Consider the following 25660-nt stretch of genomic DNA (forward strand, 5'->3'; position numbering starts at 1 on the left):
ATTGGGAGAGTCAAATCTGCATTTTTTTGAAATTTAAACCTTCTGAACCCACTGTAATGTGCTGCCAATATCTTAACAAGGGCTCTGTCAAACATTTTTTCCCATTACCAAATGATAAATTGGGTGTGTGGGTGTGGGGGGATTGTTTTTTGGCAGAGAGCTGCAGTGAGGAATTGTTCGTTCCCCGGCCCCTTGCCCCAGCCCTTGTAAACAAAAACACTTCTCATAACCATATCCAGGAAGCTAACACTGAAGGAAATCTTCACTGGGCAAATGAGCCTGCATTCAGTGCGCTAGCTAACTGGGCAATGTTTGTTTTTATTCCTGGAAAAATATCCCAAGTATATTGATAGCACCGAGGGCAATGTGTATTTTGAGATGAAGGGTCGGGGGTATTGTCCACAAGGGGAATATTTTTTAAATATCTGCCATTTTGGTGCAATCCTGTGCATTCCAAAGCAAAGCTCTTCAGAAGCAATTTGGTGAACTCTAGGGATAAATACCTCTGTCTAAGCTGACTCAGTAGTCGCATCCAGAGCAGGAGTACTAAAGAAAAAAAAATTGCCCTGAGCTTCCCCTTCAGTTATGGTGGTGTGATTTTTGACAAAGGGCTTGTGACAGCCTTTGCAAGACCCCTGCTTCCTTTTTCTTCCCCATCCTCTCCCCACGCCTTGTGGTTGATTCATGCCAGCAAGAGCCAGGCATCTGACTCAGCTTTGTTTTCATTAACAAGTATAGAAATATTTGAGGTATTCCATTTCCTGGCCTGCATAAATGAAGGGAAAAATAGTCTTAAATTGGGACCAGAAGTTAAGCAGGCCTAGACTGACTTCCCAAGAAGCTTCCCTTAGACACAGGCCTTAGCTGTTTTCCCACATGATAGTGAAAAGTCTTCTTAAAGTCACCAGATAACAGAGAGAGACACAAACACAGCAATAGGTCCAAGCCTAACATTTTTGCCATCTTCTCCTTCACCCTCGGGAGGTACTTGAACATAAGGGGTTTCTTTCTGAAGTATTTACACAGAGAAGGTGCTATGTCATAGATGACCATCTTTCTGATCAAAGGTTTCAGAGTAGCAGCTGTGTTAGTCTGTATTTGCAAAAAGAAAAGGAGTACTTGTAGCACCTTAGAGACGAACAAATTTATTTGAGCATAAGCTTTCGTGAGCTACAGCTCACTTCATCGGATGCATTCAGTGGCCACTGAATGCATCCGATGAAGTGAGCTGTAGCTCACGAAAGCTTATGCTCAAATAAATTTGTTCGTCTCTAAGGTGCCACAAGTACTCCTTTTCTTTATTCTGATCAAAAGCACTTTAGTGCATTCAGATAATTCCACAAAGAGAGTAGACTCTGGGAAAAGCCCCAGCCTTAAAGTACGTTATTACATCGGTGACGAGGTCACCCCCAGTGTGCAAAGAAGCCAAAAGGAAGTATCTCCCCAATTAAAATATCCACAAAGGCTTCTCTAACAGAGGACATTGAAATGCCATCTCTGCACAGTAATATATTTATCCTGAATGTTGTTGTTCCTTTCAAATGAGGAGTATAGTCTTTGGGGGGAAATAAACAGCAGATGCTATAATTCTGCATCTAAACATTTTCTTAAACATGAACCTTACATAGTGGTTTATACCGTTAATAAATAAAGGGCTCTGTTATCTCTTTTCTGTAGGGCATTGAAAGTGTGAGGTTGGGGGGGTGGTGGGGAATGGGGGGTACGTGGAATTGAACTTCAGCCAGAGTATATGCTAAAGAGATTAGGCTTCATCTTTGTTCCTGGGGAGAGGAGAGCCTAAGTGGGTTTATCATGGGGTTTTCACTCACTGTCATTTTCCCCTTCTTTATATTTCATTGCTAGTCTTCTAATTTTTCCAGACACAGTGCACACCCCTGCAGCTGGGCCTGCATAATGATCGCCTACTTCTAGACTGACATCAGTGTGGCTGCCTAAATCTGAAGCCATCGGGGTGCCTGTCTTAGCACTCTCCCCCACCTTCTTTTTCTGAAGAATAAGTGTCCTCTCTGCAACGCTCTCATTTACCACCCGCTAGCGGTACCCACCGAGCCAAGAAGCTGCTTGTGACTATTCTCCTGCCTATGCTAAATGTCTGGAAATTGTTCTTTTCTAACAAATATACAATTATATTTTTTTCTTTTCCAATGACAATTAGTGTAAATTGAAGCTTGTTCAGCGGCTGTATTTGACACAAACACTATACAGTATGGCATTCAGCTTCTGTGATAAGCAGAGCTGACTCTCTTGATGTTTTGAATTAGGGAGTTGGGAGTATGAAAGAGCTTTTTAGGACCAAGAATCTTGTTGGCTGAAATACTGGTTTTTATAGGGTCTTAAGCTAGATATCACCATATCCTCTGAGGCCCTACATTAATTCTGAATGATTGCTTCAAACCTTTGAATGAGGGCAGAGCTGTTGGCTTCCCAGCTGCTGAATTCATCCAACACATTGGCAGCTTGTAAATCACAAAGGGCTTGTGGACTGTTTAAAAGGCATTATTTTACAATAGGTCTCTTCCCCACCCCTCAACGCACAGTATAAGTGTACAATGTGTATTCAGAGGGCAGCAGCTGATATTCAGGAAAACTAAGGTTTTCCCTCTTGTCCCCCATGATTGGCAGCAGAAACATGCTGATTGAAAACAAAACAAATAATAATGCAAAATTGGTTTAAAAGAGAACATCCTGAAGTATTTTTTGTTCTGTGCTCAGGATGTAAAATTCACAGAACAATTATGCATGTACAATGTTAGCATGCTTTGCATACAGTTGCAGATCCATGCACCTTCATTTGCCTTAATGGTAGTTAGAAATGAAGGCTAGATCTCTGGTGTGTAGAGGGAATATATAATTAATCAGCGAATTACTAACAATCTAACATTTAGAGTAGGAAGGATTGAAGACTAGTACTTCCAAGAGACTCTCTAGGGCAGTGGTGGGCAACCTGTGGCCCGCGGGCTGCACGCAGCCCGTCAGGGTAATCTGCTGGCTGGCCGCGAGACAGTTTGTTGACATTGACCAGTCGCCGCAGCCCATGCTGCTTCCTGCAGCTCCCATTGGCCAGGAACAGTGTACCGCGGCCGTGCCTGCGGATGGTCATTGTAAACAAACTGTCTCGCGGCTCACCAGTGGATTATCCTGACAGGCCACAGGTTCCCCATCACTGCTCTAGGGCCATGTTTATACTTCACGGTTTTGTTGACATAAGGCAGCTTACCTCGACCTAACGAATGGAGTTGTACGCATGGCAGTGCTCCTTCTGCAGCTTTAACTCGCCTGCTACTCCAACATAATAAAACCACCTCGACGAGAGGCGTAGAGCTTAGGACGACGTAGTTAGAGCAAGTGGTGTCAGTGTAAACACTGAATTGTTTGTGTCGCCCTAAGTGGCCTCCAGGAGGTATCCCACGGTACCCACCATGACTGTTCTGGTCACAGTTTTGAACTCCGCTGCCCTGCAGCCAGGTACACAGATGAATGCCCCTCCCCTGTAAAAGCCCTGAGAAGTTTTGAACTTGTCTCTTCCTATTTGCTTGATGTGGAGAGCTCACACAGCAACTTCCAAGCTGAGCATTCTGGCTCCACACAGCAAAGGCACTCCTGCCTGGAGTGCACGGGAGGTGGTGGATCTCCTGGGTCTGTGGGGAGGGGAGGCTGTGCAGTCACAGCTCCACTCCAGCTGCAGGAACTTGCTGGGGCATAGAGGGGATGGGCTACAATAGGGAGAGATAGCAGTGCCATGTAAAACTCAAAGCTGCAGCAGGCATAGCAGAAGGCAAGAGGAGGCAAATAGTTGCCTCTGGTGCAGAGCTGCTGATATGCTGCTTCTACAAAGATGGGACTGTGGTCAGGGCGGTGAATAGCCCCCCTGTTAAGCGCTTCTTACAGCCTCGTGTTCGTAACGCACAGCGCAATACTCAAGGGCAGTGCAGGATCCATGCTTTCTGTCACAGATGGCTGGTTTGCATGTTTCCAGGGCAGTTGAAAAGCAGCTGGAAACCTAGTAGGATGTCCTTGGAATGATGGGACTGAGAAACTTGCATCATGTGATGCTGAGCCTGCACCCATGGGGCATTGCAAACCCTTCCCAAAACACCTTGTGGCAAGTTGCACAATGGGATAGCTACCCACGGTGCACTGCTCTCTCTGTCGATGGAAGAGCTGCTACTGTGGATGCGCTCTGCTGACACAAGGACCATAGTGTGGATGTGCAATAGCGGTTTAATTACAGCGGTGGCTGTATGTCGACGTAACTTAAGTCGACTTAGCTTTGTAGTGTAGACAGCCTAAGAATTAAGTGGGTTGTTTCTTAATAAAGAGAGGGAAGGTAGGTGAGTTAATATTTTTTACTGGACCAACTTCTGCTGGTGGAAGGGATAAACTTTTGAGCTTCATAGAGCTCTTCAGGTCTGGGAAGGTAACCAGAGAGCCTGAGTTAAATACAAGTAGGGGCAGATTGTTAAGCATAAAGGGTTTGCACATGCTGTGGAGACCACTTAAAATGAAGTGAGCAATTAAGAGCAGGCAGAAGAATGCATTACAAACTGTAATGAGCCTTAAAACCAATGTGCTTGTTTAGTCCACGGTTTTTAGTGTCTAGCAGAATTATTAATTTAAATTCCCAAGCTCATCTTTTGTGTGGGTTTCCTTTGAGGACACGGACTGAGAGGTCAGATATGGAGTGATCACTTTGTGAAAAGTGTTTGCCTACTGGTGATATGGTGGTTTGTCTTATCACTTTTCTGTGTATGTTCATTTGAGAACTTAACTATACATAATGGCTGTTTCCTTACTTCTGACTCATGATGACTCGTTGCAGCCATGAGAAAGAGGCTAATCCAGTATGATTGTTTGTATGCAAACAGAATATGGAACTGGATGCCAGAAACAAATACCCACTGAAATTTGGCTTATTAGGTTGTTTCATATTTGGACTTTGTTTATATCAGAGCTAGCATACAAGACCCTATGGAAAGAAGAAAGCTCTATCGCTTTTCAAAGTATGCTCAGTGTTAATGATATTTTTTCTGGTCTCAATTGACTGTAAAATGTCATAAGTGATAGCATGCCAATGACCTTTACCTACCCAGCTGGAATAATAGGAGAGAGCTGGTCTAAGACATGTTGGAGTCATCACTGACAGGTTGCCTCTACAGCCAAATCCGTATAATTATAAAAGGAAAACACGGGCATGGGTGAAAGTGGTTGTCAGTTGTAATAGTTCTTACTTCCCTTGATTAATTTAAAAAACCAGTGTAATAAAATACCAATTCGTCCTGTTACCTACATGATCTTTTAATTGAAGCTACAGGGTTATAGATTCAGGCCTTGATAAGTAACACCAGCATAGACCCCTCTCTCTTTTTTTCTTTAGGAAAGCAAGCAGGGGTTATTAGCTCATGTTGACTTGACATGAACAACTATTGGCCAATTGCCTGTGTATTTTCCACATAATATACAAGTAGAGCATTACAATGGATACGTTTGGGAGCTCCCATACCTGTGAATTTCTGTGCAGAAAATATACGTAAGAGTGGAGTATTTTGCAGTAGTTACCAATTTTGAGACCATTCTTGCCTGATATTTAAAGTGAATTAAAAAAAACCCAATTTACTATTGATTTACTGTACATTGGGTAATAACAATCTGAGTAAATGCATATGGGATAGTCTGTCATCAGACTTCTGGATCTCTGCAACTATTTCTAATTAACGCTCAACGTACAAACATTGCAATACCAATGGTAGAATTTGATGGTATAAAGCAGTTATATTGGACCAGTCTGCGAATGAAACTGTGTAACCCAAGATCAATAACAATGTGCAATAATCTCAAACTAGGTCAATCTGGACAAAATCTGCTGTAGCTGTAACATATCTGTCCTTCTTCCCTATGTAGCATCAGTGCTCCTGAGCAGAGCTAGCAAAACATGATTAGATTAGAATTTGAAAGAGTGAATGTGCATTCATTTCTTCACATCTCCAATACCAGAGACATTTGAAACGCTTGCAGTAGAAGGGAAGTGGAAGAGTTGGAAAAAATGACCCATCCATTCCTCTCTAATAAAAAGAGGTACTTAGAGGTTCTTTCTGCACTGCACAAGCTCTTCATAGGCTTTTCTTAATCAAGCATAAATATATTAGTTGTCTAAGGATTGCAAAAAGGGTTCATGAGGACCTTTGTTTTCTGAGTGTCTCTTCAGAAAGGAGGCTTTTAAATGCTTAATAAACCTCCCAAAGAGCAGTTTAATAATTCAGTTTGAGTAAAATATCAAGCCAGGGCAAAGCTCAATGACTCGTTAGCTTTCTGTGTGCCATTATGTAGGTTTGTGAGTGACCCCTGGGCCTTTTGCCCTTTGTGTTGGCACAGGGTGGAACAGAAGCATTACTGAGAGCAGTGTTGCAAGCGAGGGGTAAGAGGAGCATCACTGATTCAATTTCCTGTAAGCCCTTGGTGTGACAGCTGTATATGATATGAGAACTAAGAGAAATGGATTTTTTGTTTTTAATTTAAATATGCACCCTGATTAAGCGTCACAGACAATTATAAGTGTTATTGAGAAAATAATTGTCCATTTTATATAGCAAATACTAACAAGCTTTATAATGCGAAGAAGCATAGTAATAATTTTAAAATTCTTCCCGGAGGTTACCAATGTAAGGAGCTAGAATTTTTTCCTTGGCTTTCGTCTTCAGTTAATTCCCCATTCACTCATTAAAATCCTTCGGTTTGATATGTTGAGAAAGCATTTTATATGTTGTTTTTAAGGCCAAAAATAACAGTGGGCTTTAGATGCAACTAGAGCTCTTGCTGTGTAAATTTCCTGTGAGAACCCACCCTGGAGGAAAATGCAGAGAGTAAAAATGTCAGTGGATATTGTGAGAAAAAGTTTGCGTACATCTGTAATTGCACTAGTTTAGTCTTTTTCCTCTAGTGCTTTATGGACAGGACAAATATTGCACAAAGACATGGCTTTTATTTCTATACTCACAAAGAGATTAAGATTATATTAATTTTAATACAGAATCTGACTCTATAGTAAGGTACATATTTATTCCTCAAATTTAAATAAATTGTCAACATATTTTTTTCCTAATTTCTGAAGGAAAAAATATTCCTGAACCACATTTCAAAAATCTTTCAAACTGGAATTTGTTTCCCCAGTGGTATGTGCACATGCGGACATGTTATGGTAGGCGTGCTCATTTTCCCTACATTGCTGGCACTTACTTTAAAAGGGAGGGAAAGTATTTAACCATCTTTTTTCATTTGGAAAGAAAATCACATTGGGACAAATTCTGTCAGCCATTTTACTTACTTTCTCCTCCAGTTGGTGATAATGTCCTACTGAAGGTAGGACAAGAAGTAAAGGATTTATCTGTAACAAGGGAGATTTAGGTTAGATATTAGGAAAAACTTTATAACTTTTAAACTATATGGGTAATTAAGTTCTGGAATAGGCTTCCAAGAGAGGTTGGAATCCCTGTTTTGTTGGAGGTTTTTAAGAACAGATTGGACCTGTCAGGGATGGTCTAGGTTTACTTGGTCCTGCCAAAGCACATAGGGCAGGAATTAATGACTTCTCAAGGTCCCTTGTAGCCCTACATCTCTGTGGTTCTATAAATGGGAGTTGAGGTCAAGGTCGTGGATCTTCAAAAATTGGTACCTATAAGTTAGTTCCTGAAGTCAGTTGGAGGTGCTTACGTGTTTGTTGATTTTTAAAATTAGGCCACTTAGTAAGGTGCCTTCTCTAGGTATCCATTCTTGAAAATCTTGGTTCATCTAAATTTATATATATTTTAAGCCTGAATTTGGCTCACATAAATAGTACACTTATGTTGCGAAACAGATTAGGAAAGAGGTCGGTTTATGGGATGGCTCAAGAAGGTAGTATGTAGAGCCTCTACTGTTAAGTCATGATTCAAAAGCAACCCTGATTTGTTATGACACAAGAGTCATCACCGTCTGAAAAGGAGTCGGTGACCTTGGTTCAACTTCACATGCAGAATCCATATTTACAAACTGGGATAAAATGGCAACATTGTTATCCATTTTAGAGAGATTTTGCAACTACCCTCTTGTCCTTAGAAATGATGCCTCCACATTGAGAGAGACAGGCAGGGAAACTTCCTTGTTCTCTGGATATAGAAAACTTCAGTTCTTTTGTGTTGTAAAAGTTCTGTCCATCATAAAAACAGAAATCTACTAAAAGGGAAAAGTACCCAGCTTTAAAAAAAAAAAAAAAAAGAAAGAAAAAAAAAAAGTCAACTGAATGACTTACTGGTATCAATCTTAATAATGGCTGCTTTGAATCTATGGTAGGTTGGGTTATTTAAACAGAAAACAAAAATAAACATTTATCATAGTTACATTTTCTGTTTTTAGTGTGTTCAGATGTCTGACTCCAAAATGTCTCATCACATCTATGTTGTGAGAGGCTAAGTATTCCTTTTTTCCCCTTACAGGTAGGCGGATCACAAGGCCAGGCCAAGGCTTGGTTCCAGGGTTTGTTTTGGCTCATCGGAGTTCATCTGAAAAACCTTTCTAAAAGGCCAAATACTTATACCATCCCATCTCCTTCCTCATTCCCAGCTGGAGCATATTATCATATTCTACGCAGTGCTGCAGTGGTGTCTGCACATATTTCGGATGTATTTTATTTTCAGGTAAGCCAACATTTTTAATAAATTAAATATACACTTTAAATGGAAAATACTGTTATGTTCCTTGTCAATTTAAATAAAATAAGGTCTCATACTTTTTTTCTAAGCAAACTACAAATCACATTTCCCCCATCTGTTCTGTCCCCCTCAAATGCTCATCTAGTGATCAAAGACTAATACAGTTGATGTATGTTCCTAGCCACCAAATGCTATTGGAGCCCACACTAGATTTTTATTGCTGTTAATGGAGAACACCGGGTAAGAGTTGATTTTTGGAAGGGTAGTGTTTAAAAAACAAACAAGTGGTGGCGATTCCAGTATCGATAAATCTATGTAAGGAGAGAATGTTTTATTAGAACAGGTTTGTGCCAACATCAGCAACATGCTACAACCTACTAAAGTGTTAGTGAGTTTAACCCTATTTTTCTTTGCTTTCATTCTGAGTCTCCTGTAAGGGACTTAAACAGACAATGTGACTTCAATGAGACTTGAAAGTGTGGCATTAAAACTGTGTCCCTGTGCGTGAACAAATAGATTTAGGATTGTTCTGCCATCAAGCTTGCTCACATTGATTAGTGAACACTGGTTTGACAGGAATCGTAGCAGAGACTGCAGTCAAAATCTTTTCTTCCCACTATGAGTTTGCTTCATTGTGAAGTGTCTTAAGATAGTGTTTATCAATCTTTTTGATACCATGGACTGGCTTGCTGCCTTCCGAAACTGTGTCAGGGAGATCTCAGGGACTGGCGCCAGGCCACGGACCAGTCATTGCGGAACGTTGCCTTAAGAGACATAAGGTTACTGTTGAGATTAATAGATTGCACTTACATGGCTTTGGGTGAATCTTTTACTTGCAAACTGACTTGAAACCATATAAAGAGAGCCTGCCAGACATTTTGACCATTCCTGCAAGTTCTGACTTCTGGAGAGGTACTTCAGGTTTTGCATCAATGTGAGATAAATATGAGGTTTGTAACTATTTTCCTATCAGTTGTGTAGTTCAAATGTTGATCTTTCCTTACCAGTAATAGTTGTCCGTAAGTGATACTTTCCCAAAGATAACAGGTTTAGCCTTTCTTAAAAAAGAGACTCTTAAATATCTCCTGCATTAACTTGAAAGACACTATAACCCAACAAAATGGAGAAGAAAACAAGAGTAAAATAGATAGATACACTTGCTAATTAAAGATCAATTAGGCCAATTTTCCTAATTTTGCATCTCTCACTAAGCTAATAACTGGCTGCATGTCAGCTATCTTTTCTTTTGGTATAGATGGTGCAATGTAATTTTAGACTTTCCGCTAGGAACTAGAAGAAATCATCTGCATATAATTTTACAGATACCTGTTCAGCAGAGTGAATTGAAAATGGATAGACTGATTATAAAAAATCATCAGATGTGTGTGATTTCCCCCCCCGCCCCAGTGTAGGAACGAGTTTGAGCAGCCACTATTTCAATTGGTCTAAAGTGTGTGTGTGTGTGTGTGGGCAAGGGTGTCCAGAATAAGGTGAATGTTAGTACATGATTAATTTTCTTGTGATATTTTTAAACTATGCTGCAGTTTAAACCAGTTTAATGTAGTTGGCATCTCGCCCAACTTTTTTTAGCTTAAAAAAAGTGAAGCTTTACTAATTGCTGAACAATGTTAATGCTCTGTTTTAAAGTCAGAGACTAGTAAACTAAAGTGCTTGGAGTTAAGTCACTCCTTGTCACAGTATTAAGTCAAATAATGGAATATAAAATCTGTTTCATGGCCATTAATGATTCTGTTCTCTACTGTCAGAGTGGGGAGTATTGACCTTCATGTCATGGTTACATTCCAGCTAGGGTAATTGCATTCTCTGAAGCTAAGATTTTCCTTGTAGTTTTCAGTCAGGTAAGAGATTCTTCCTCACTTCCAGTCCTAATCCTATATTTGCCTAAAGCAAGGGATCTGCCTTTTTTCTGAGCCATGATACCTGGGTACTACAGAGTAGTAGTTCAGCTATGGCTCCACATTTTCTGACTTTCATGGACCCTTAATTTTGATCTTGTATGTCTGGGAATGATAGTTGAGAACTAAATCTGACACCTTTCTGGATTTGTTGACACATCTGATAAGAATGTAAGAATGGTCATACTGGGTCAGATCAGTGGTCCATGTAGCCCGGTATCCTGTCTTCCAACAGTGGCCCATGCCAGAGGCTTCAAAGGGAATGAACAGACCAGGGCAATCAAGTGATCCATCCCCTGTTGTCCAGTCCCAACATCCGGCAATCAGAGGCTTATGGACACTCGGTCGTAGGGTTGCATTCCTGATCATCTTGGCTAATAGCCATTGGTGGACCCATCCCCTCTGAACTTATCTAATTCTTTTTTTGTTTGTTTTTTTTAATCCAGTTATAGTTTTGGCCTTCACAACATCCCCTCGCAATGAGTTCCATAGGCTGACTGTGTGTTCTGTGAAAAAGTACGTCCTTTTGTTTGTTTTAAACCTGCTGCCTATTAATTTCATTGGGTGGCCTTCTGATTACAGAATAATATTTTAAGCATAAAAAACATTCCATCACATTGAAGGTTAGCCATTGTAAAGGCTCACATTTTAAAAAATTAGACCATTACCAGAATTAGTATGCAAGTTCCAGATAATAGCTAGACTGAAGAGGTTAATTTTTTAAATTTTTCAGAAGCCTTAACTGAGCTGGTAGCTGTTTTGTTGAGATCTCTTCCTTGAAAGAGATGAGCAGCCCTGTGCTTTTATAATAAAATGTGTTAAGTAATAAAAATCTGTAGTCAGTAGCCTGGATAGAGGTTCAGAATATCTGTCTCATTACTCTAAGGGATCTGTAGGATAATAAACGTGAATATTAACTGTTCTCATTCTTAACAGTAGAAAATGCTCAAAGGAGCAAAAATGAGTTTAGAGGACTGATTCTCCACCACCTTGCATGTTCTTGTTGTTTTCACCTGTGCAAAGTGCGTATAAAATGTCACCAAATCAGAATGGTATCAAGCTGCATCCACATTGCACTTGTGTAAATTACAACACAAAGTGCAAGACAGTACTGAATTAGGACTTGTGTATTATTTTTTGGTCTAATTTTGTAGCAGTTTTATGAATTGTGTAAATTTTTTTATATTTTTTATTTTTTTAAGGCTGTTAGGTTGTACAGTCTGGTGTTATGTATACACCTCTTCATTTAAGAAGAAGAAGAAGAAACAGCTTTGAAATGCTGGAAAATTAATATATAATGAAAACTTTCCTGATATATATACACAACACTATCAGACCGTAGAAGCAACCTCTGATAGTTTCCAGTTTATTACATTTTCTTTCCTTGACATTTATAAGCATTCTCAAAATTTGATACTCGAATATGTTTCCCTTTCCAGTGGCTAGCATAAACATTTCTGACAGATTCATCTCACCTGGATATAATTGATCCTTTCTTTAAAATTCCAAAATATGTCTAGGTGTGTCATCATTACAGTGATGTGTCAAGTGTTCTAAAAGCACATCAAGCTTCTTACACACAAAGATGATATGCTGGAAGGTGTTAATGGTAGCCATCAATCCAGACCTGGTAAAAGTCAATGGGTATACTAACCACCCTTTGTTCTGGCTATAGGAAGGAGAAATTAAATGCCCCTTTGTTCAGTGATAGCTGAAACAATAGAAGCCACTGCCCAAGGTACAGATCGGCTTAACAAGGCGTGAGTAAAAGCTAGGCCATGTGGTCTGGGGAGTTTCCCTGGCGACTGATAGCAAACTGACTGAGGGCATGGCTACACTGGAAACTTCAAAGCGCTGCTGCAGGAGTGCTCCCGTGGCAGCACTTTGAAGTGCGAGTGTGGTCACGCGTGAACACAGGGAGAGAGCTCTCCCAGCGCTCCTGGTAATCCACCTCCATGATTTTTCACACCCCTGAGCCAGCAAGTTAGAGCGCTATAAAATGTAAGTGTAGACAAGCCCTGAGACCTTGATTCCTTTGCAACTGTGCGTGAAAGGAATGAGAAAGTGAGCAGTGGTTCATGCCCTGGGAAAAAGCAGAGAGCGAGAGAGAGCATGAACTGCTTTTGGGTAGAATACTCGCTGAGAAGGCAGACTTGGATTTCTGAACAAGAAAACTGCCTCCTTTTGTCAGTTTCTGCTGTGTTCAGAGAAACAGGGCTTTGTATACATCAGTGGTGGGCAACCTGCGGCCCGTCAGGGTAATCCGCTGGTGGGCCGCGAGACAGTGTTTACATTGACCAGCCACAGGCACGGCTGCCCACAGCTCCTATTGGCCGGGAAAGGTGAACCATGGCCCCTGAGAGCTGCGGGTGGGAGTGCATGCGGCCGGTCAGTGTAAACACTGTCTTGCGGTCCGCCAGCAGATTACCCTTGCGGGCCGCAGGTTGCCCACTACTGGTGTACGTTACTTGTAAATAAACAGGATTGCCCCCAAAGAAATACCTTGCTCCTGTAATCAACTTCTCCTAATGGAAACAACCTGGCAAGGCCCAAATATTGACTAACCTCTCGGACCAAGAGGCAACAGTATTAACCTACATTAATGTACGTGTTTTATCGGTCTTGTTTGCCAAGGCCTGCTTCAAAGCCCATTAAAGCCAATGGCAGTCTTTTGATTGACTTCAGTTGGCATTACCCACTTAACAGTTCTGCTACAAAGTTTTATATGTGCAAGAGTCCAAGCTGCACATCTGCAAATGAGTATGTTGTCTCTAGTTTAAATGGCATCATTTGCACCCTTTTGTGCAAAATAATACTAAATGTATTGAGAACAAGCTGTTAGGGTACCTGATCTCCTGCAGCTCATAGGACTGCCTACAAGATAATTCACAGCAGCTTGACTGAATTGAGAAAAACAGCTCACTGGTATCTTAGGTCTCTAAAGAAGTGTCACAGCAGGAAATTATTTCATATTGAGCCTGAGAAGTATTTCAGCCAGGTGACAGCAATCATCAGAAGCATTAGACATAGTTAAAGAATCCATAAATATCTAGTGTGCTCTGCATTAAAGGCTGCCCACCTACAGGGAGAAAGTTCCATGGAATGCTACGTCAGTCACAACTCATTCTTATGGGAGTTTGAGCAAATGAAACACAACCACCTAAATTAAAAGGTTTGTAGAAATCAATAAGCATTAGAACCGGGCCAGTATTGAAAGCCCTGGCAGCTACTCTCATTGGTATTTTGCTCCCACACCCTATCCACTCGACTCCAGGACACAGTCCCAAGACCAGAGCTGCCAGACCTCAACACTCTGCCAATGACACTGTTCAGAAACTGGAGTCCCTCAGATGGACTTCGGAAAACTTAATCACAGATCAACTTTTTAAAAGCCAGCTACCTTTTCAAGAGTGTCTTACTGAAGTATGGAGCAGAATCTGTAATGAACAAAATACTTTTACCAGTTACAGCCATACTGTTGATAGGCATGGGCTATTGTTGATATAGTGTCCGTTGGCATAAGATAGCATGCAGGCTTTTACCACTGTCATGACAGGCTTTAAAGATGCATTGAAATCCCAAAGTCACTGATAAAATATCATATCTGAGAATTTTGGATGGACTTTTAGTGGGAGAGAAGCCACTCTGACAAAGACTGTCCCGCCCCCCCCCCCCCAAAAAAAGAAAAAAAAAGGTGAATTTATTCTTCTTCTGAGCTTTCTTATTCAGTTAAGTCTTGTCTAGTCCATACACAAATCTATTCCCTTTCAGAATGTGTTGTAGTTCTAAAGAGTTTAGATTTTTACCTTGTGTACCGTACACGTATAGGTTTTTGTACCTTATATGTAGATCCACCTAGCAGAATGCTATTTTTGTTAATTAGAAGAGAATATAGGTTCCAAAGGGCAATAGTTAGATAGCAGATAATGACAGAGGAAAAATTCAACAGGCAAACAAAACATTTTCTAGATGGAAACTCTCTGTAGAAATGATGAGTGTGCCAATTCCACTTGATTTGCATCTTTATTAGCAAAAACTATGAAGTACTGCTGTTTAATTCTGAACATGTCCATTGTATGAGCAGAGGGGACTTGGTGTGATTTTGTAAAATTGGATTCTGCTTCTGCAGAATAGTGGTGAATGTGTGTGTGGGAATCTATGAGCCTATGCCTTTTAGTTCAGTGGTGTCCAGTCATTTTAGCCTGAGGGCTAGACATCTTATTTCAAAAAGATCAAGGAGCTACAATCAATACTTTGGGGGTAGACTTCTCTTCCTTGTTCCACTCCCTTTCTGTCACTCTGGCAGCAGAGTGGAAGGGACTTGTAAGCCCTCTGCTGCAGATATCCTTGGCATGGGGATGTACCCAGCAGGCATAAAGCCCGTGTAGCCCTCTTTTATATCTCCCAATCCAGTCTGTGGTTCAGGGGCATGTTAAATGGCAGGCGAGGAAGTGGCTGGTGTGCACTGTGCTCACACTGTTCCCAGCTGGCTCATGCCCCCTTGTGATCCATTGTCGGTAGGTGCACATTAAGGCAGCCTTTGGGCAGAAAATCAAGTAGCTGTCAGTAGTTGTGGGGTCTCAGCATTTCTTTTTCCTCTGCCACAGCTGCCCTAGGGGTAGCTGTGTAGGGAAGAGGAAATAGCCTTTGCTAGACACTTCTCCTGGTTCAGGCAAAACCAGTCAAGTTCCTGTCCTGCTCTCCTTGCGGGCCCCACAGGCCATCAGTGAAGCAGTACAGCCAGATCTTCTCTGTCACCTGTGATACGCCTGATCACCAATATGGATGCTGCTAAACAATTTCTCAGAGTACTCCTGGCTCATTCCAGAGCTGTTCCTTAAACTGCTCGGAAAGCGAGGGGAGGAAGTTGGGATACCTGTTCAGCTACACGTAGAAGTGGGGCTAATTCAGACACGTCAATTTAAGAACCACAAGGTGTAGCTCAATGAAAACACTTTGAATTCATGTACAAATACAACAATTCTTCTTCCATAAGGCTTAATTCAGTGCATTGTTTGGTTGGACATCTCTGCTGTAGCCCCCAAAATTATAGTTATACAGAGCCGGCAATTAGGACTGTAGTGAAATTGTGGGCAGAGACCCGTGTTCCCTCTAATTTTTCCCATGCGTGTGTGGAATAAATTTTGTTGTGTGTGACACATCACCTCCATACTGGTGCACATAACAAAATTCACATGGCGGGGGTGGGGCTGAGGGGTTTGCCATGTAGGAGGGGGCTCAGGGCTGGGGCAGAGGGTTGGAGTACGGGCGGGGAAATGCGGGCTTCAGCTGGAGGTGCGGGTTCTGGGGTGGGGCCAGGGATGAGGCTGCCCTGGGGCTACGGTGGGGAGAGAGGACTCCCTGCAGCGCGCTCTCCCCCCGCAGCAGCACCTGGACTGGGGGGGGAGGATGGGTGCTTTTCCCCTGGCTGTGGCAGGTCTGCACCAGGGCTGGGATGTGGCTGGGGGAGGGGCTCCTCTCTCCTGGCCACAGCAGGTCTGGACCGGGACTGGTGGGGAGAGACACCTCTCCCTGCCCCAGCCTGAGCACCTGTGCAGCGCCTAATAGGCTGCTGCGCGGCCGCACAGCTTAGAGGGAATTTACGCAGGGACCAGATATATTGAGGCCTGGATACATCAGCTGCTTAAAACTGAACCCAGGTAAGACCAAAGTTCTCTGGTTGAAAGAGGGAAAATTCTTTGGGCTGGTCTGCAGGTCACAATTGTATCCTGCTGAAACACGCTTGTGAAGAGTCAAGTTAGGGGACAGGATGCCAACCGCAACTGACAACATGCCAATAAAGAGCCATGCAGAGTAGCTGCTGCTGTTTTTATAATGATGTGGATGTAGCTGCAGAGACACAAGGACGTCCTCCATTTTGGAAGCTGGGGTTCTAGCCTGCAGAGTGGAAGGCTGTCAGAACCAGACTCTGATTGCTGTTGCATTAGTGATGTGGTGGTTTAATTGAAAATCTTCAATAGGCTCCATGGAGCCTCTCCTGCACCCCAAAATCTTATTACAGCTGCCATCATTCCAACAAAGAAGAACTGGGAAAGGAGGTCTAAACCACTCCTGAATTAATTCATGACTTAGCAACATGAATCTGTTGGTGTTTATTGCTGGTCTTTGCCCCCTGGAACTGAGCACTCTTCCTTCCATTTTTTTTCTTCAGTGACTGCTGGCAAAAGTAGCAAGAAAGAGGATCTAACCAGGCCTCCTAGGCTGTAGTACAGAACTCTACTTTCACAGCCTTCTCTCCCCCCCCCTCCCCCGCCCCATTTCTCAGTCCATTGTGCCTGGAGCCTGAGCTACCACTATAATTTAAAACTGAAATTAAGCAAAGATGATGCCAATCTGTGTTTTAAACTCTAACTGAACAGCTCCAGACTAAATATTGTTGTAATACATTTTAGCCTCCAAATGTAGGATGGGCAGAACCAAGTTAGAACAGTATTGTTGCAGCCCTGGGTCTAAGCCCATGTCTCTATACATAAGCAAGAGCTTTGGGTTTTTAAAATACAGTTTTGCTCTATTCTAGCTGGCTGGCTAAAGTTAAAATGAGTTTAGAAACCCATTGAAGCAGGGACTGTGTGTTTTAAACATGGTTTAGTATGCATTAACTCATTTCCCAGTGCACTGCACTTAAGGCCTCAAGCCAAGATTTTCAAAGTGACTGGTGATTTTGGGTACCTGAATTTTTGGATGCTCAGCTTTATACTCCTTTTAAAAGAGCCTGGCTTTCAGAGGCTGAGCTCAGCACTTTCTTCAAAGTGTCTGAAGTTGGGCACACAGGTATCATTAATCACATTTCAGAATCTTGTCTTCAATTTCTATTTTTAAATGCAGGCAGTTACCATATGGGATGTTAATGTGTTTCTTGCTGGCTGGCAATACCTTATTTCATACCAATTAAATATGGTTTTGTAAAGTGGGGAGGCTCTGAAGAATGGCACTGCAGTAGAGAGCCTTTCTTCATTGATCATAGACTTCCATTTGGCCCAGGTGAGATGTGACACAGATGTTCATGTATATGGATGTTTGCTAGGCCACAGCATGTGAATTATTAGTCTCCATCCTGTTCTGGGTGTCTTTATTTAGCAAAGGAATACTTGGCATAGATGGCAACTACTATAGGCTGTTTCAGAGGCCGAGGATTGTTTCGTGTTAGGAAATTAGCAGCCTTGTCCTCACCTGTAATAGCCTCTCCAGAGGATGCTTGTGGAGTTGCTACCTGTTCTGTGGAGAAAAACATCACTGCAGTTTATCTTCCAGTGCTCTCAGCATCTTTCACAACCCCCGTATTTACTTAGTAAGTGTACATTATGCACGTTGGTTGGAGTCTCATAACTTGGGAAGAACAGCAATAATACAAAGTAGCAAACATGAGCTTCCACTAATTGTACACGATTAGTCACATTCCTCCCTCATGTTTCCCCACTTCATTTCCCTCTCACCTCCTTGAGTGATTGTCAGGCAAACCTGCTGTTGGAGTAACGTGGAAGGTGACCTGAGCCTGAATGACGCATTCTGCTATGCAGGAGGTTGCCCAAGGTAACACATTGATTGACAAGTGAGAGAAGGGGGAGGAATCCTTGAAGATAGTACATGTGACAAACCTCCTTTCTGGGGTCAGATCAACAGTGAGCTGCACAATCTGAACTGTGTTTGCAGGCATGTATATGCTAAGCTTTAGTTTTATTTTTGGTTAGTGACCAAATTAAAAGCAACCTGGGATCACCTGTATTGTCCTGAATATGCTCAGAACTTTTTTGCAGCTCTGCATTAATATAATGATTATAATGAAATCTCATGCTTCAGCCAGTCATCTGTAGGGGACGGGGAGAAGTTTTCCCCCCCCCCGTGATGCGTAACTAGCAAGAGACAAGACACCAGATGAAGATAGGGGCAGGGGCAGTGGAGGACTGGTTCTAAGGTGGAACAGAGAAGCCTCTTTTTCGAATGCCTGGCTAATGTGTCTTGCTCACACACTCGGGGTTATGCTGTTCACCAGATTTGGGGTTGGGAAGGAATTTTCCCCCAGCTCAGATTGGCTGTGACCTTGGAAGTTTTTCAACATCCTCTGAAGCATGGGGTGCTGTGTATATATCACCTAGTCCATTCCCTGCCATTGCAGGGGCCTCTGGCGTTAGTGGCACCTTGGTCTCTCTATTCTCTTCCTGTGATGCACAGTTTAGTTTCCTGAGGACTGAAATATTTTGGTGTAGCTAAAATCTTTGGGATTAATGTAGGAGTATCTGGGTGTAAATTAATAGCCTGTCATTTACATGAGGTCAGACTAGATCTAATGGTTCCTTCTGGCCTTAAAGTCTATAAAAGTATGAAGTTACTTATGATGACTTGATTTTTATTTAACATTTCTCAAGAATTGAAACACCGAAGTACAGTTCTTAATTCATGAAATAGTTTTTAATGAAGTTTGTTTTCAATGCTTTGAGAGGTGAAATGTTTCTGGAAATTTAAGAAATTCTTCTTCTCTGAGGTTTCAGAAGCCAAGTGTTCCAAAACGTTTCTTGCTGATAATGGGCATGAAGTCCTGTGGGAGATTATTTTGAAAAATATTTATGGCTTTACTGCTGACACGAACATGGTTGTTAAAATATTTCAAGTGCCTGATAGCATAAAGTGGCCTTGACTGGAATTTTGGTAATCTTGAGTGAAAACACATGTTAAGCCCTTTGTTGAGCTATTCTGCAGAGCTATGGCTGGTAGTGTAATGTTGTGCTTAGAAGGGGGTTTGTGCTAGCACTTTCTGTATCGTTTCCAACTCAAAACCCTTTGTACTCTATATTTTGAGGGGAATGGGTGGGGAAAGGAGAGTTGAATGTACAAAGGATGGTCCTACACTAGTGTAGTTTTTTTTCCAGTAGGAAAATGTGGTATTTATGAGTGAAAGGTTGCAGCTGAGTCTATAGTAGAACTGCACATTTGTACTGATTTAATTGCAGTGTAAAACCTCATTATTATCTTGTGAAAAGCACCACTGATGCCCTGACTTCCTTGATAACATAAGAATCTGTTCATGGTAATGACCATTAACTCACTGACAGGGTGATAACGAGATTACAGGGTTCAGTTTCCTCCTCTTTATAAAAAATTGGTTAGTGGATGTGCTACCCAGCCAGTCAAACTTCAGTATATGTTGTAGAACAGCCAGAGAGAAGGTTTGCACACTTTTTGTTTCTTGACAACCTAATCCCCATAGGACCCTGGGTGTTTTCTGTTTCTTTCTACCTCCTCTTACACATCAATTGCATGAATGTTTTGCTAATACCCTGGAGTGATGCATTTGTGATTTGTAACGCTTCCCATTGTTTGGTTCCTGAAATGGTGATAGACTTGTAGAGACTCTGCTAGAGGCCATGCTTTTTTCATAACTACTACATTTTTCATAACTACCGTATTTTTAATAGAGATTTTGCCTACAGATCTTCACTCACTTGGATAATGGAGTTAAAATAGCTTGTGTTTAAAGTTAAAATAAGCCAGTTAGTCTCTAGCGTGGACCACCAATGACTTCTGATACTATCAACCTGACTTCTGATACTACCATCCCAAATGGAGTAGCTGTGTGCACAGCAATCACATACTCATGTATTTCATCAGACACCTCTTGATAACATTATGAAAAGTTAATTTTTTTGTGCAGATTCTTAGTGATTTCAAGGAAATGGGGACTTGATAAAAACTCAGTGGAAAAAGCTTGTTTACATGCAGAGCTGATACAACCTCTCAGAGGCATGTACTGATTCCCATAACACAACGTATTGACAAAACACCTGAACGCTCTCATCAGTGATCCATGTCTTAAAGATCACTGACATAGGAGGCAATGAGACCACCGTTTCAGTGCAGGAATATTCAGTTAATGTTCCTATCCTGAATATAAAAAAATTCAAGAAATTGTTACCATTCTAATGGCTAAACATTAATCAGTGTGATGTCCAGACAATTGCATAATATTTCTATTGATGGTATTAGTCAGAACCTACACAGCAGTGGCAGAAATACAATACTAAGTCTTAAAAAGTCCTGTGGCACCTTACAGACTAACAGATGTATTGGAGCATAAGCTTTCGTGGGTGAATACCCACTTTGTCTACATGCATCCGACGAAGTGGGTATTCACCCACGAAAGCTTACTCTCCAATACGTCTGTTGGTCTATAAGGTGCCACCGGACTCTTTGTCGCTTTTACAGATCCACACTAACGTGGCTACCCTTCTGATACTTAATACTAAGTCTCCTCAATGACCATTGAAAAAGTTGCTTTGTTTGTGTAACTTTTGTCTGTAACTTATACCTGATAAACCAGTTTTGTGTTAGAAGTTTATTTTGCTTTTCCTGACTCTGCTGTCCACCTGTAACCATTTCCGTTGTTGCTTCTGAATAATTATTTGCCTTTAGTTCAGTGTCACTGTACCTTTAATATTATACATCCTATATTTTCTCAAGTTGTGACTCTAGGGTTATAATTGAAATATAGACAAGGACTATAGCCTTGAACTATGTGGCACATTAGACCTTAGTTATGCAGAAACCTTTTATCCTGCTCCCGCCACCTACCCAACCATGTACATTCATGTATGTGGAAAGGCTGTACTGACTTGAGTGATGGCAGGAGGGGAGGTGAAAGGAAAAGTAATAACTGAAGGAGGCAGGAGGCTGTTATCTGGGGCTGTTAAGCCACAAAGAGGCAGAGCTTTTTCAGATTGACTGCTAAAGTCTATTATTTCTACTGAGCCACTCAGAGAGAATACCAGTACGACACATGTTTCCCTTATGCAAAATAAACTTATCACAAGTTATTCATGTGTGACAGCCACCATGTTACCCAATGTTGGAGTTGAAGTGGAGCCTCCATGTCTAAAATTCCTGGTATGTCTACACAGCATTTTGGAGTAAGCCTGCCTGCCTGGGCCGACAGACTTGGGCTAGCAGGGCTTGTGCTGGTGCTGTAGACAGCACTTGTAGTTGTAGCTTGGGTTGGAACTCGGGCTCTAAAGCCCTTCGCCTCTCTTCTCCCACCCCAGTGTTTCAGAGCCCGAGTCACAACTTCGTCTACACTGCTACTTTTTTAGCACTAGCAAGAGCCCCGCTAGCCCAAGTCTGTTGACCCAGGCTGGGATGCTGGTTCCAAAGGGCTGGGTAGACATACCGCATGAGTATCTACAGCTTGAGCTAAAGAACCAGGCTCTGTAACTTGGGCTGTAAAAGACCTACATGCTCTTTAGATTGGACACAGAGGGAGATGCTACACACTGATTAGTGGGTTGTACGTGCAACATGTAATTTACTATTGCACTCTTTGAGATCCCAAATGTGACCTACCTTAGGGCACTAGGAGTGAAGAAAAATAAAATGGTTCAGAAAAGCTCCAGAAAGAGAGGAAGGGGAAGGATGGGGAGTGCTAATGACTCTGTGGTGTGCTCCACCTTCTTTAGGAGCCTAGAGGGACCTCATCATGACAGCTCTGTGGCTTAGGTGGGGGATATGCACATTAGGTATCATGCTTTCTTCTGCAACCAGTGGAGATACCATTTAAAAAAAAAAAAAGTGAGTTGATGCTTGTAGGTAAACTTCAAGTCCAAAGAATTTGAAGCAGACTAGTAACAGACCCCAGTAAACTGCGGATGGTTACTGTGAAGTGTCTGGAGTGGCTCACATCTGAGTGTAACATTTACATGCTTGCAAAACCAGTACATTTAAAAAAAATGTCTCTTGATTTGGGATGCTTCAATTTTGGGGTGCCCTGATTTGACACTTTTTAAAGTATCCACCCCCTGAAAATCAGGCCTCTTTAAGGTCTCCCAAAATGGAGGTCCCAAAATCATTAGGTACTTTGGAATATTTAGGCCCTGGTGTACATTTGTTTTGTTGGATACATTCACTTACCTATTGTCTCGATGCTTGCTAAATCGGAAGTTCTTTGGATCCCAAACCAAAAATAATTCTCAATAACACATAATTAGGTATGGGTAAATTTCCAAACACATGCTTAATAAACTAAAAATTCTCGCCATACTTTTATTGCTATTACAGGATATATTTGTAGTCATTTACCCTCCTGAGATGTAAACTCAGATAAATCATGAAACTAGTGGGTGATTTTTTTGGTACACAAACTCACATGCTTGTTTTAGTTTCCTCAGTGCATAGCACAATGGAGCCTTTCACATATCTGAAGGTATTTAAAGGTGGTGGTTGATTAAAGGTGGTGGTAGTTCTACCCGTCCCTTAAATAAATAGTCCATATTAAAACTTCTCACATAGAGGTCCCTGTTTCAGTTTGCAAAATTGGTCTGTGAGGACCTTTCTTCCACCAACCTTGGATCCCTGCTCTGATGTGAATTTGGCCACAAAAGTCTCCTTTTAACCTTCTAATCTTTAACCTTATATTCCACCTTCTGCTGCAGCTGACCCTGGTGGAGTGCACCACTTCAAATATTAGATGTTCATGTCCCACCACCACTTCCTGTCCCATGTATATCTTGGTGTTCCTGAAACTCAACATATTTATAAAATTTCATCATTCCAAAATGTAAGACTTTCAACTTGGAGAACAGCTCATGGGTTCAAAGTAGTTACACATTCTACACCTGTCCTGCTGTTACCCGGCCATTTTTTGTGCTTATGTAATCATGGTTTCCTATATTATTTTTTTTTAAAGTGTTCTCTCTCCTGTTGCTGTGTGAAACATGCACGCAAACAGAAGGGGAACTGGTGAAACTCACTACACACGATGTTTTGCCAAATGCACAAATGCTTTTCTAACATTACTTTTCCCCTGCAGGACTGGAGAATTTTGTGCAAATCAATCTGTTGGAACAATTTTATTTTTCATTCTTAATTAAATAAAATGGAGAACAGGAGAACACAAAAGACCAAGATAGATTAGATTTCCAGCCACTGGGAATCTTTATTTAGACCTGTGTTTAGCCTTCTGCTATTCAAATCTCAGAATATGAGCAAAAGATGACTTTTATCTTCCTTGTTTTTATGAAAACATTTGACAGCGTCCACAGAGAAGTCCTCTGGAAGATCCTGTGGTACTATGGCATTCCAGCAAAGATGGTTAAGTTGATAAAAAAGCTTTGTATGATGAATCTGCTTGCTGCATCAGGACAGAGAGCAGAGACACAGAATGGTTTAAAATAATCCCTGGTGTAAGGTCAAGTTGTGTACAATCCCCATTTCTCTTCTGCATTGTCATAGATTTTGTGATGAGAAGAACTGTTGCTGAGGACACTTGTATTGTTTGGGCAAGAGAGAAGGGGAGACATTTTAGGTTTTACACAAAGTCATACTGGATACCAGCTTGGGTGGAATGAAAAGACTCTTTGAGTATAAAAGCAGAAGCTGCTAAAATGGGACTTTGTATCAGCATGCAGAAGACCAAGACCATGGAGGCAGGAGAGAATACTGTCAAAGTCGACAGATGTGTGATTGATGGCAAAGAGTACAGAAGAGTTGATTACTTTGTCTGTCTTGGAAGTACAATATCTGGTAATGGCCAGCTTACTAAAGAAACAAAGGAAAGAATTGGTGAAACCAGTGGATCATTTTTCCATTTGTGGAATATCTGGAAAAATAAGATGATACATCTAAACACCATAATGAGATTGTGCAATGCTATTGTCCTTCCAACGCTATTAAATGCCTCAAAAATGTGGCAGACTGTGGAAATACAAAACAGTAAAGTGAATGCATTCCACCAGCATTGTTTAAGAAGAATCTTGAGAATTTATTGGAGGGGTCATGTAATTAGTGTGGAAGCATTGTGCCACATGGATCAGTAGACTGCAAACTTAATAATTAGACAGAAACAGCTACAGTGATTTGGCCACGTCACCAGGCAACCCCATGGCAGAAGCCCAAAGTCCATCTAAGGCTTCCACCTGAAGAGAAGAGAAGGCATGGAGGGCAAACCATGACATACTGCAGGATGATCAAAAAGCATGCTGTCATCATGAAGACTGCTTACTATAGAATCAAACATCTTGCTGTGGCGAGAGAGCAGTGGGGAGTAAGGGGTTGCCTCATGAGGCACGGAGGTTCTAAGTAAGTTAGCTTTCTGAGATGTTTCTTCAGCAAAAGTGGCATACCTATTGATAGAAGTTTTTAGGTTTTTCTAAAAGTTGAAAAGTGTGTGTGTGTGTAAAATCAATAATATGCTATGTAAAAACTGCCATCCCACATCAGATTAATGGTCAATCTGCTCTTGTGTCCTGTCATCGATAGCAGCTGGGATCAGATTTTTAACAGAAGGTGCCTGCAGTCGGCATTTATTAGTGCCTGTTGGAAGTTGGCTTATCCCTAAAGCATGAGAGGTTGTAGCCTCTTTTTTTTAAAAAGGTTAAACTCTTTTTTTTAATTTGATTTTTAATCCTTGCTATTATAACTCTGTATGTGCTTGTTATCTATATGAATATCCAATCCTTTTCTCAGACCTGCTGAGCTGTTGGCTTCGATTATATCTTGTGGCAATGAGTTGGCTAATTGTGCACTGTATAGAATGTATTTCCTTTTATTAGTTTATGTATGCTGACTTCCTGTTTCAGTGTATGTATGCTCTTATATTCTGAGAGACAGTGAGAAGTTCTCAATCAATATTGTTTATTATTGAATGTTCCTTTATCATCTTCCCTTTTATTCAGCCCTCTGTAAAGTAAACAGTCCCATTCTTTTCAATTTCTTCATATGGAAGCTTTCCATAGAAGCATTGTTTCTGTTTGATTAATAATTAATTATAAATAACAATTTGCAGAGCCCATATCATTATTCATTTAGAACTGGAAAGCAGCTTTTCCAGAACTACAATCTAAATGTTTGTCTGGTGACAAAAATGAGTAATTGTTAAACCTTTAGCCTTAAGGCAACTTTGGATGCTGTCAGGAGTTCTTAAAAAGTGTGCAACCAGATAAGAGCACTGTGAGTACAGCCATGAATTCTGCGTGGTTTGTCTGTTTCAGTTTCTTCTGTGATACGAGTAAGAATTTGGGCAGTACTTGAATGAGAGATGAT

General features: G+C 41.4%; 1 protein-coding gene across 2 annotated transcripts in view; it reads left to right on the forward strand.

Annotated features, from left to right (window-relative positions):
* PLXNB2 (plexin B2) overlaps window positions 1–25660 on the forward strand; it is a 331427-nt gene that overhangs the window by 88550 nt on the left and 217217 nt on the right. For both annotated transcript variants that reach the window (XM_074942362.1, XM_074942360.1), the window contains exon 2: window positions 8487–8687. The gene's annotated coding sequence lies outside the window, so the exon portion shown is untranslated. The remainder of the gene's footprint in view (window positions 1–8486; window positions 8688–25660) is intronic.

The sequence above is a fragment of the Natator depressus genome, chromosome 1 (genome assembly GCF_965152275.1).
Source record: "Natator depressus isolate rNatDep1 chromosome 1, rNatDep2.hap1, whole genome shotgun sequence".
Classification (NCBI taxonomy): domain Eukaryota; kingdom Metazoa; phylum Chordata; order Testudines; family Cheloniidae; genus Natator; species Natator depressus.